The sequence below is a fragment of the Bactrocera neohumeralis genome, chromosome 2 (genome assembly GCF_024586455.1).
Source record: "Bactrocera neohumeralis isolate Rockhampton chromosome 2, APGP_CSIRO_Bneo_wtdbg2-racon-allhic-juicebox.fasta_v2, whole genome shotgun sequence".
Lineage (NCBI taxonomy): Eukaryota > Metazoa > Arthropoda > Insecta > Diptera > Tephritidae > Bactrocera > Bactrocera neohumeralis.
In genome coordinates, this window is record NC_065919.1 from 41,149,376 (window position 1) to 41,162,787 (window position 13,412).

The following is a 13,412-nucleotide window of genomic DNA, read 5'->3' on the forward strand; positions in this document are numbered from 1 at the left end:
AGGTCACAATGCTCATTATGGTTGCCACAAATGCACACAGAAAGGGAAAACAATTGAACATGTTGTGGTTTATAGCACAAAAAGGTGCGATAAAAGGACGGATTTAGATTTTTAAAATCGTGTGCACCCGGAACATCATAATAACATGTTTAAAAATATTCCTTCAGAGCTCGAAAAGCTTGGAATAAAAATGGTATCGCAGTTTCCTCTAGATCCCATGCATTTATTGGATCTAGGAGTAACAAAAAAAATGCTGATATGCATTATAAACCGTAAAACAAATAATTTCAAATTGCAAAAAAAAGATAAAGAACTGATTTCAAAACGTTTACTTGCTTTAGGTACTTTTATGCCAAAAGAATTTTCAAGAAAACCAAGAAGCCTCGATGAATTAAAATTCTGGAAGGCAACTGAGTTTAGGCAGTTTCTTTTGTATACTGGCCCTATTGTTTTGAAAGGCATTATTAGTGATAAGCTTTACAATCATTTTTTAATTTTGCATTGCGCCTATCGTTTGTTATGTTCTAAAAAAAGCTATTTTGATAACTTGGATGTAAGCGACCAGCTATTAAAGAAATTTGTAATTCTCTTCCCCAGCTCTACTCTGAGATGGCAGTTACTTATAATGTACATAATTTGCTGCATTTACCGCAGTGCATAAGAGAAATAGGGTTTATCATGGACTTTACTGCATACAAGTTTGAGAATTTCATGCAAGACATAAAAAACAAAATTAAATGCCCAACAAGAGTTCTTCAACAGCTTAATAATTTATATGTAAATGAAGTAGTAGTGTCATCAAAAAGTCCAGTGGTTGGTTTTAAAACAAATCGAGAGAAATAATTTCATTTGAAAGCCATTTTTTTTATCAACAATTCAACCCAATAATTACTGCTGTATAACTCCTTGCATTCCCTTCAAAATTAAGGAATTTAAGCAAATAGATGATGAGAAATATATAGTGAGCAATAGAGTTTTGAACTTTGATAATTTTTTCACGCAACCAGTCCAATCTTTGTCAGCATTAGGAATAGTAATATCGAGTAAAGATATATGTTCTGATTTAGAAATATTCAAAATAAGTGATATAAATTATAAATATACAGCTTTGCTTTATGGAGAATAAATCGTCATGATGCCCATTCTTCATAACGTCATCTGGTAATATTTTTATAAATTTTAGATATCTAAAAATTTTATATGTTTTAAATGAAAATTATTACACTTATGTTTAATTGCAGATGTCTTTATTTAAGTCGCAAATCCCTGATTCTGATTTCTTTATCGCTTCTAGCGAGTTTACCAATATAAATACAACGAATAACACTAAATTAGAAGGTAATGTCAATAACAAAGTTCATAATTTCAATGTTTTTAATCAAAATGTTTGTGTTTATTAGAAAAACTTGATATCATTATAGCCAACCAAAACATCATAAAGAGACAACAAGCAGAAACGTTGGCGATGTTTAAGCAGCTATTTGAAAAAGATGTAGGCTCCTATGGAACGAGAAGTGTGTTCCCGTTGTCCAACTTGGAAACATTAAAAAAACTGAATGCAGATATAGTGGCAGGTTCCAGTGCAGACTATGTAAGTTGTCTATATAATCCCTTAAGTTTCACTATTTGACTAATAAATATTATACCCATTTTTCTATAGATAAAAATCATTAAAAATATAATAGGCATTAAATCTATTTAGGGTATTTTCGAAAGGAGTCTTATTGTTCAGTTGAACTACGATGGCATTCATTCCAAATACTCCTTAAAGGAATGCAAAGGGTTAATCGACTGCTTGTTTGGTAAATAATTTTAGAAAGGAAAAAATATATACATATTTTCTAAAATTTTTTATGATTTCAGAGGCATCAATGAAAGAAGGATATTCCCATGGCGAGTTTGTTAAAGACTTGCGAAAAGCTTTAAAACTGGCGAAAAATCGTCATTTTAAAACAAACTCCATATTAAAATCTAAAAAATAAAATATTTAAATAAAATTAATGGTGTCCACTGTTTCTGCTATTGGTAGGTTTATAGTAAGTAGTTACTAGTATATAATAGAAAAAATAGTTTGGAGGAAAGTACTTCGAAGTATTCGAAATACTGGGTTTATAGTAACAACCTACTGAATTAATCAAAATTAGGTGTGGGGAAAGTACTTTCCGTCATATGAATTCGTAAGCGAAGTGGAGGTCCTTCGCTCCAATGACATTGATCAGAAAAACGGATAGTATTATTGTAGGAAAGTACCTCTCCTTATTTTTTCAGTAGAAAGTATCCAATTCTTTCCTACTTCCAAGTCCCTCTGGGAACAGTGCTGATTCCTTTTGCTATATTTGTGGCAGTTTTACTATTCCAAGTCAAAGGAGAAACATCAGTCCATTTGTCAGGCAAGCCTATTTAGCGTATTTTAAAATAAAAATCGGTGATCAGGATAAAGCTTGGGCCCCTTACAAGGTGTGCAAGCAGTGTGTCGAGAGTTTACGAATGTGGACTAAGGGAACACGTGATAAAATTCCATTTGGTATACCAATGCGTTGGCGAGAGCCCAGAGATCATTCAAGTGGCTGTTATTTCTGTATGGTGAAAACGTCAGGTTATAACAAAAAAAAAAATAAATGTAAGATAGAGTATCCTTGTTTACTATCGGCTATACGCCAAGTGCCTCATTTAGCTGAAATCTCAGTGCCAGTTTTTGAAGAACTACTCCTATCAAAAATACAAGAAAGCGTGTGTGACGATGATTCAAGTGACTCCAACGGTGAAGACTTTGAAATTGAAGACGACTCTGCTCGAAAGGGATTTGATCAGAATGAGTTGAATGATTTAGCACGAGATTTGGGACTATCCAAAAAAGCTTCAGATCTGATGGCATCCTGACTGTATGAGAAGAACTTGCTTGAAAAAAGAGCTACGGTATCCTACTTTCGATCCAGAGAAAGTGAATTTCTGCCATACTTTCGAAATGACTCAGGATTTGTGTATTGCTGTAACGTACAAGGTTTGATGAATGTGTTGGGAATTCCAATATATAACGCAACTGAATGGAGACTTTTCATAGACAGCTCAAAGAGGAGCTTGAAGTGTGTACTATTGCACAATAGAAATGTCTTTGGTGCAGTTCCAATCGGCCATTCTGATCGTTTACAAGAAGCATATGAAGACATAAAGAGAGTAATTGATTTGCTGCAATATGACATGCATAAGTGGATCATCTGTGTTGACCTTAAAATGGTCTGCTTCCTTCTTGGTCAGCAACGAGGATACACAAAGTATCCCTGTTTTTTGTGTATGTGGGACAGCAGAGCTCGTGAGAACCATTGGGTGCAGTCAAATTGGCCGCCAAGATCTGAGCTAAAACCTGATGATCCGAACATTCTACATCAACCACTTGTCGACAGGAAGAACATTGTATTCCCACCTCTACATATAAAGCTTGGGCTCATGAAACAGTTTGTTAAAACTTTGTCCTCTGAAGGGGACTGTTTCAAGTATTTAATTTTGGCATTTCCTGGACTGTCTTTTGAAAAGATAAAGGCTGGTGTATTTAATGGTCCACAGATTCAGCAACTCGTTAAAGATGAACATTTCATCGAAACAATGACAGAACTCCAAAAGAACGCTTGGTTGGCATTCAAAACCACTATCAAAGATTTTCTTGGAAATACTAGAGCAGAGAACTACATTGACATTGTCAACCAACTCTTAGAGAGTTTCAAAAGGCTAGGTTGCAATATAGGCATCAAATTGCATTTTCTACATAGTCATCTCGCCAATTTCCCCACAAACCTTGGTGCAGTTAGTGATGAGCAGGGAGATCGTTTCCACCACGACCTGCAAACCATGGAGGCTCGGTATCAGGGAAGATGGGATAAGCACATGATGGCTGACTATTGTTGGAGCATCAAGCGAGATTGTCCACAAACTGAACACTCCAGAAAGAGTTATAAGAGAAAATTTTTACCGCAATATTGATGTCCGGGTTTGAGAAAACCATGTTATCCCTTCTACAATGACAATTTCACTTTACAACAAGTAAGGAAGGGCTAAGTTCGGGTGTCACCGAACATTTTATACTCTCGCATGATAAAGTGATAATCGAGATTTCATTATCCGTCATTTAAATATTTTTCAAATACCGTATTTTTGTAAAGTTTTATTCCGCTATCATCATTGGTTCCTAATGTTTATACTCGTATTATACAGAAAAGGCATCAGATGGAATTCAAAATAGCTTTATATTGGAAGAAGGCGTGGTTGTGAACCGATTTCACCCATATTTCGTACATGTCATCAGGGTGTTAAGAAAATATTATATACCGAATTTCATTGAAATCGGTCTAGCAGTTCCTGAGATATGGTTTTTGGTCCATAAGTGGGCGAGGCCACGCCCATTTTCAATTTTTAAAAAAAGCCTGGGTGCAGCTTCCTTCTGCAATTTCTTCCGTAAAATTTAGTGTTTCTGACGTTTTTTATTAGTCGGTTAACGCACTTTTAGTGATTTTCAACATAACCTTTGTATGGGAGGTGGGCGTGGTTATTATCCGATTTCTTCCATTTTTGAACTGTGTATGGAAATGCTTGAAAAAAACGGCTCTGTAGAGTTTGGTTGACATAGCTATAGTAGTTTCCGAGATATGTACAAAAAACTTAGTAGGGGGCGGGGCCACGCCCACTTTTCCAAAACAATTGCGGCCAAATATGCCCCTCCCTAATGCGATCCTTTGTGCCAAATTTAACTTTAATATCTTTATTTATGGCTTAGTTATGATACTTTATAGGTTTTCGGTTTCCGCCATTTTGTGGGCGTGGCAGTTGGCCGATTTTGCCCATCTTCGAACTTAACCTTCTTATGGAGCCAAGGAATACGTGTACCAAGTTTCATCATGATATCTCAATTTTTACTCAAGTTACAGCTTGCACGGACGGACGGACAGACGGACGGACGGACAGACAGACATCCGGATTACTCTCGCAACAAAGTTGCCAAAGAGAGTATTATAGTTTTGTTCACATAACGGTTGTTTGTAAGTCCTAAAACTAAAAGAGTCAGATATAGGGTTATATATACCAAAGTGATCAGGGTGACGAGTAGAGTCGAAATCCGAATGTCTGTCTGTCCGTCCGTCCGTCTGTCCGTCCGTCTGTCCGTCCGTCCGTGCAAGCTGTAACTTGAGTAAAAATTGAGATATCATGATGAAACTTGGTACACGTATTCCTTGGCTCCATAAGAAGGTTAAGTTCGAAGATGGGCAAAATCGGCCCACTGCCACGCCCACAAAATGGCGGAAACCGAAAACCTATAAAGTGTCATAACTAAGCCATAAATAAAGATATTAAAGTGAAATTTGGCACAGAGGATCGCATTAGGGAGGGGCATATTTGGAAGCAATTTTTTTGGAAAAGTGGGCGTGGCCCCGCCCCCTACTAAGTTTTTTATACATATCTCGGAAACTACTATAGCTATGTCAACCAAATCCTACAGAGTCGTTTTCTTCAGGCATTTCCATATACAGTTCAAAAATGGAAGAAATCGGATAATAACCACGCCCACCTCCCATACAAAGGTTATGTTGAAAATCACTAAAAGTGCGTTAACCGACTAACAAAAAACGTCAGAAACACTAAATTTTACGGAAGAAAGTGCAGAAGGAAGCTGCACCCAGGCTTTTTTTAAAAATTGAAAATGGGCGTCGCCTCGCCCACTTATGGACCAAAAACCATATCTCAGGAACTGCTAGACCGATTTCAATGAAATTCGGTATATAATATTTTCTTAACACCCTGATGACATGTACGAAATATGGGTGAAATCGGTTCACAACCACGCCCTCTTCCAATATAACGATATTTTGAATTCCATCTGATGCCTTTTCTGTATAATACGAGTACACATGTACTTTAGGAACCAATGATGATCGCGGCATAAAACTTTACAAAAATACGGTATTTGAAAAATATTTAAATGACGGATAATGAAATCTCGATTATCACTTTACCATGCGAGAGTATAAAATGTTCGGTGACACCCGAACTTAGCCCTTCCTTACTTGTTTCATCTTTACTTTGTTTCGTAAGTATATTTTATATGACTATTGGGAGAAAGAGGGTATTCTGTAGCGTAAAAAGTTGATGTGCTAGACAAAAAACGAGGTTATTTTTGGATTCAGAGGCCAAAAGTGACTCAAAAACAAGTATTAAATCGAAGTCAACAAAAATTGTGTTCCCCAGTGTAATTGATGCAATAGGTGTACATGAATTTTAATGAGAATAATGAAATTAAAACGACTTATTTTTCATCACGCTCCGCACTAGCAACCAGTTTAAAGATCTTTCAAATTTAAACTCACAACATATCTTTTACAAAACTTATAAAAACTTAAAATGTGTAAAATTGCGTATACGACGTGGAGTTATCCTGGCATGTGCTGAATGAGAACTTCAAAATCATCTACTATATTAAATGGTTGCTGTGAAAAAGGATAAAGGAATTAAAAGTAAATGTTTACATAATTTAAAAGAGTAAGTAATAACAAACTGTTTTGAGTGCTGGTTTCATGCCGTCTGTCAAGATGTGAGGTTGCAAAAGGCACCTCCAATCTCTTTCCAAGGAACTAAAATCATTGTTTACTCTCAGTTTATGGGAACACTTATGGAATTATTGAATTTAGAGCGGTGTTGGTGTAAATAAAAATAGCATAAAAACCTAAAGTGAATATTCATTAAGATAGGTTCCACGAAGTAGGAGAAAACAATCGCTTTTGTACAACGCAGCCAGATTTTGGGAGTTTTGTTGGAAGAACTGACTGCTCTATATTTTAAGTGCCTAGGTAGCATATACATATAACATAAATCAACGAAGCTCAAAGAAAACAGCGTTAAAGGTTTGCATTCATTTGTCTGTTCATCAGGTATAAAAAGAGAACAACGGAATGTCGCATGTAAATGCTTATAATAATTTCCTCAATATTTGTGAACTCATACATTTGGCTAAAACTAATGTATATATTATACAGAGAAGGCATCAGATGGAATTCAAACTAGCGTTGTATTGGAAGAAGGCGTGGTTGTGAACCGATTTCACCCATATTTCGTACATGCCATCAGGGTGTTAAGAAAATATTGTGTACCGAATTTCATTGAAATCGGTTGAGTAGTTCCTAAGATATGGTTTTTGGTCCATAAGTGGGCGGCGCCACGCCCATTTTCAATTTAAAAAAAAAGCCTGGGTGCAGCTTCCTTCTGCCATTTTTTCCGTAAAATTTAGTGTTTCTGACGTTTTTTGTTAGTCGGTTAACGCACTTTTAGTGATTTTCAACATAACCTTTGTATGGGAGGTGGGCGTGGTTATTATCCGCTTTCTTCCATTTTTGAACTGTATATGGAAATACCTGAAGAAAACGACTCTGTAGACTTTGGTTGACATAGCTATAGTAGTTTCCGAGATATGTACAAAAAACTTAGTAGGGGGCGGGGCCACGCCCACTTTTCCAAAACAATTGCGTCCAAATATGCCCCTCCACAATGCGATCCTTTGTGCCAAATTTCACTTTAATATCTTTATTTATGGCTTAGTTATGACACTTTACAGGTTTTCGGTTTCCGCCATTTTGTGGCCGTGGCAGTGGGCCGATTTTGCCCATCTTCGAACTTAACCTTCTTATGGAGCCAAGAAATACATGTACCAAGTTTCGTCATGATATCTCAATTTTTACTCAAGTTACAGCTTGCACGGACGAACGGACAGACAGACATCCGGATTTCAACTCTACTCGTCACCCTGATCACTTTGGTATATATAACCCTATATCTGACTCTTTTAGTTTTAGGACTTACAAACAACCGTTATGTGAACAAAACTATAATACTCTCCTTAGCAACTTTGTTGCGAGAGTATAAAAATATGTACTAATTCGTATGGATAAACATTTTATCACGTCGGAATTACAGTTTTCACAACAAAAATATGGTTCTATGCAATGCTTCTTGGCAATGCTTGAAAAGTTTGCCAAGAGGTATTTCGAACAAAAGTGTCGTTACAGGTGCTTTGGAGGGAGCTATTTGAAAATGACTCACACTGCCCAACTGGCAAAAGTTCCAGGCTTGTATGAAAAGATATAAGAAACGCTGCGGAGTTATTCTCACATCAAACCTTCCTGCGATTTAGAGTCTAACTACTCCCGATACATTCGTTTTTTGGGGCTCCCTTCTGACAAATAAATATCTGTTGGAGTTTGTCTACTCAATGCCCAAGTGCTAACTAGTTTCGAATTACTTAAAGAGGAAAAATGTGTACATTCTTTAAGACCTGCTGGTTGAAGGGATTTACTTAAGGGTTCAACTTCAAACGTATTACTGTGAGCTAAGATGTATCGGGTAAAAATCTTCACAGCCTAATTCTATAATGTTGTCCTGCACGTTTTGGTCAATTATTCTACCTACTTGTTCACTACAACCTATGCCCATTTCAACTTTCGCTGTAGGTGGAGATAATCTTAAATATAAATCAATATTAAGCCGCCTTTACTCATCTTAAGTGAGAAATGTCTTTGGCACGCAAATAAATCTTTAACTGTTGGATTCCTACGCCCAACAGCTTGACCCATTCACGCCACCTAGTTAAAATAAAAAAAAAAACACAAACAATAACTAAACTAAAAATGGAAACTAATAATTTATAGTTTAACTATTAACAAAGAAGCCGCCACGAAATATTAAATCAAGACATTGTGATGTCTCTATTACTATTACTAATTAAAAAAATCGAGTTTTTGTGTCGCGTTTAGTTTTGAGAACATTTTTTATACGTATCATAGTATCTAGAAATTGAAATATCGAAAATATTTTGTTTCGGCTTCTAATAAAATATAGAAATATTTATTTTGAACTAAATTATTTATTTTTGTTTCGAATACTTATATAAATCACGTTTTATACAATTTTTTTATATACGTGCACATTTTAAAATAAAATCAAATAATCACACATTTCTAAGGTGTCCTCTTTTTTTGTCCGCTACTGTATATATATATATACAGTATAATATATATAAATTATAAAATAATGCGATTTTATAATTGCACATTTTTTATGCAATAACGGCTTTTGAATTTCGGACGACCCTATTCACATTTTGTTTTCGTTTTTCCAGAAAATTGTTCTAACATTTAATTCGTCGCACTACCATATATTACTCCTTATACAAATATTTAATATCACTTATTTACATACATATATAGTATTCTATTTCCATGTATTAGACTCACCTGGATACTTCTCCTTCCGACGGGAAGGGATAAAGCGGCACCCCTTAACTGCATCCAGCATCACATTTGCGAAATGGCATCCTGTTATATGATAAAACATTTATTAACACATTTTATACAATGGATGTTAATATAATGTACTTACTCTGGATGAAGTGTAAATAATATATAAATGCAGATTATAAGTATAATAAAAATTAATCACATTGAAAAAATCTTAACTTTGAAAGTTGTTTCTGCTTAAATATATGTCCGTTGAAAAGGCTTTTTACATCACACGGCTGCACGAAACACATTGTTTTTCCCAAGTAGTTTCACAAATATTCGTTAAATATTTTAATAAAATAGAAAAGATTTACTAAATTCAGTGGCGTAGCTACAACTTCAGGCGCCCGGGGCCAAGGATGTTCTGCCGCCCCCTTTATCTACCTACCTACAAGTTTCATGAGGTACTATAATACTCTGTAGCTGCAAGTTGCAAGAGTAAAAAAAAAACTAAGAAAATTTTTAGAAATAATTCTTACAATATCAGCTGTTCAAACATTTAATGTAAAGCGGTTAACTATGAAGTTGGCTGCGAAAAAATTCAATGACAGCAGCTATTGTAATCAAACTATATTATTTAGTGAATGACCAAATACCTTTGCACAGAACAAATGTTAGCACATATCAATATTTCAATATCAATGTTACATGTTAAAAAACTTTTGAAACCACTGAATAATTAATGACACAATTTATTGGGAAATATAAACCCCTGAATTAAGGTAATTCAATATACACTCACACTCGCGCGAGTGTTTAAAATTAAAAAAGGGTAGTCGCCCCGGGCGCAACGTCTTGGGGGCGGCAAAATGGTATTTAAAAACTCCAATTCGGGCAAAAATTCCTGCAAATTGTGTCGAAAGTGTACAAGATATAGGGCGAAATTGGGTTTTTTCTATGGCTTTTAATAAGATGTCTTGTAAATTTACTATCAATTTCCTCAAAAACCGTATTGTGAGAATTTTGGAACTTCAGAATTTGCGTGGCTTCTAGTTTCTAAATTCACTTTTGTTCGAACCACCTCATGAAACTTGTAGGTAGGTAGATAAACTGGGCGGCAGAACATCCTTGGCCCCAGGCGGCCGAAGTTGTAGCTACGCCACTGTTTTTCTTTGTCAGGTAAAAAATGCAGTGTGAAGAGGCTCCATCTTCATCCAAACTTGCAACTTGTAATGATCAAGGCCGGAGAATTTATTGAGATATATGTAATTCTTACACTAAACAACATAATCGTCATAAGGCTTGCTAGAAAAGTGAAAATCATTATATGGCAGTGGGGATGATTTGTATATATGGTATAAGGCCAACCGAAAGTTTGAAATTGTATATCAAGTAAATGGTGCTCACGGGATGTAATCGATCTTATTAAATTTTTAGCAATACCACAATAATATATATAAATTAAAATAAGCCTGAGGTTCGAAAAGTTTGATGTTAGTTGTATGGGCAAGTCTTCTTCCGATTTTACACATTTTAGGCAAAAAGCTACATTGTTATTGGAATAAATACGCTCTTTCACTTGTATATCTCATATATTGGACGATATACGCTGTATAAAGTCACCCGAAAATTTGAAAATCTTTCAATTAGGTTTAAGGAAAGTATTGACTCAATTAAACCCATTTTTGACACCCAGGCAAACTATTATCAGGAAGAGTTGGTTTCAAGTTTCAATTATATTTCTGCGACAAAGTTTGATTATCTCAATTAGACGATTAAATATAGTGATTTAAAATTTGGAATGTTTTCAATAAAGATAAAAAAAAGTTTCTGAGAATAATAATTTTTTTGCGAGAATTTCCAAAGTTTGAAAAGTGAACTTTCTGAATATGTGGTGGTTATTTTTGAGAAACGAAAATTAGTTGGTGAAATTTTAGTTTGAATGAAGAAACGAAAATCCCTATGTAAAAAGTATGGGAACCAAAAAAAAAAAAATAATGACCCCTTAGAGTTAAGCTACAGCGCCTAGCTCGAGGGAGGATTTTTTGTTTGGCACGATTAATTTTTGCACAAAGTTACTTCAGTGGCAATCAATAAGTGCAATTGACCTATTTTTTTACAATTATGTCAACACCATATACATATATATTACAATATTTCTCATCTCTGGACCTGAATTATGTATTTTTCAAAAATTAAGCGAACGTAATACACCATTTATACCATAGCATGATGCTGAAAATGTATGACATTTTTCACTTCCCTATGATCAAATCAAGAAGCTATAACGAGATAGAGCTTTGCATAAATATTGCCTATAAAGCATTCCACCTGATGACCAAACATTGTCCAAATCGAACCAAAATTGTTCAAGCCCCTAAGTATCGCATATGTTTAACCCAGTACTTACCATGTTAACTTTTTACCAAAAATATCGGCCAATGAGTGGGATATATAATTTAAATTCAGAGAAGGCCTTGTCCTGATAATAATATGTCTGCATGCAGACGCAGATTGAATCCGGCACTTCTCTTAGCCTCATGTACTTAATATCATAATATATAAAGATTTTCGAACCACCAGTTGACTTCTTGTTGCAAATATTGGCCAATGCGTGGCCGCAGTTTATACAAGTATTCGGCGGACTTTGACCACCGCTGCAATTGGCTTAAGTGTAAAATGTTCGCTTAGACCGGAATATAGCCCTTCCTTATTTCCTGTTATACAGTTTAGTTAATATTTGAGGGTATTTCCCTGACTTTTATCCAAACTTCGATAGAACTCAGCCCATCGTTACTTATATTTTTAATTTTATAAGGCCTCTAAAAATTATATAATTCTTATATTTGGGTTGAAATCCAAAAAAATTAAGATTAAGAAGGTTCAGTTTTCTTTGGCCAATACTATACTAAATAAAAGGTGATTCAAAATAGAATTTTGTGACAGAGAAAATTAAAACAGATTTGACATAAAACATCTCTTATCACCACATTTTGCTTATCTACTTGCTTTAGTACTCGCATTTGCGCTTATGAAAAGGCTGTCATAAACGTTTCTAAGTATTTTAAAGTATTGTCATTTGTAACTGTACAACAAAGTATTATGTTTACTATTTTAAAATTGAGCAACCTGGCCATATACAACAGAACAACAACTAGCTTTCACCCACGCTTTTTGCTGTTGACTAGTTTGAGCTTTTAGGTGGTGGCATCCAAAAAAAATTACAACCAAAGCAATAATAGCGACAAACTTTATTATTATTTTAAATATTCATTGCTGTTTGCGTTTACTTTAAATGTTTAAGTTGAAGGGATAATGTCTATATATACTACGAAGGCTATTAGTTAAATAAATAAGAAGCATTTGAAGTACTGTGACTTACAAGTATTTGTCCGCTTATCATACTATTGTACTATACAAGGTCAAGGGTGCCAGTAAACAAAAAGTTACTTTGACAAAATGGAGGGAGCAAATGCGCTATGCTGTGTAGAGTTGCCGAAAATACGTCCAACACATCGGCTAATGTAATAACCCTTTGCGTTTATTGGTCAAACAGCTTCTTTAAGTATCGCCGTGTGATTTCTAATCTTGTTTTTTGAGGCACGATGGTATTGCTCTTGCAACAGTTTTCCTTCTCGTTGACTTTCAATATTATGATAATCTCAATGAGAAAAATTGCATTGCTGACAAAAATTCATGGTCGGGCAATGCAACGCCTTCTGCTGGCGTTATACTTTCACTGCCATTCAGCAGGCTGGAGAAGTGTTTCCTCCATAATTTTAGTATGTTTTGGTCGTCGGGTTCTACAAGAGTGTGCTCCGGTCTTAAAATCTTCTGTTCATCGCCGCATTTCATCGTAGAATTTTCGTTCAGCTATCTGTTATGATTGCAGCTTCTCGACGTCAAACCTTCCATGTGTTTGTTGACGTGCGATTTTTCTGCACAGAGGTGGGTGTGTATCTTGGGTACTGTAAGATAATTGTCTGAATCGTTGTTAGGACCTCGGAGCGCACACTTGTCTAAAACACCAGAGACGTGTCTTCCGTCTATCACAATATGATTGATCTGGTTGGTGGCTTTGCGATCCGGAGGCAGCCAGGTAGATTAGCGAATCTTTCTATACTCAAATCCAGTACTATAGCAAAGTCGACGATCGGTCAT

At 35.3% G+C, this 13,412-nt stretch overlaps 1 long non-coding RNA gene and 1 pseudogene across 1 annotated transcript in view; one reads left to right on the forward strand and one right to left on the reverse strand.

The window, feature by feature from the left end:
- Positions 1-13,412, reverse strand: part of LOC126751219 (uncharacterized) — a 231,048-nt gene that overhangs the window by 137,513 nt on the left and 80,123 nt on the right. The window lies entirely within an intron of this gene.
- On the forward strand, positions 1,242-1,982 carry LOC126751137 (uncharacterized; annotated as a pseudogene).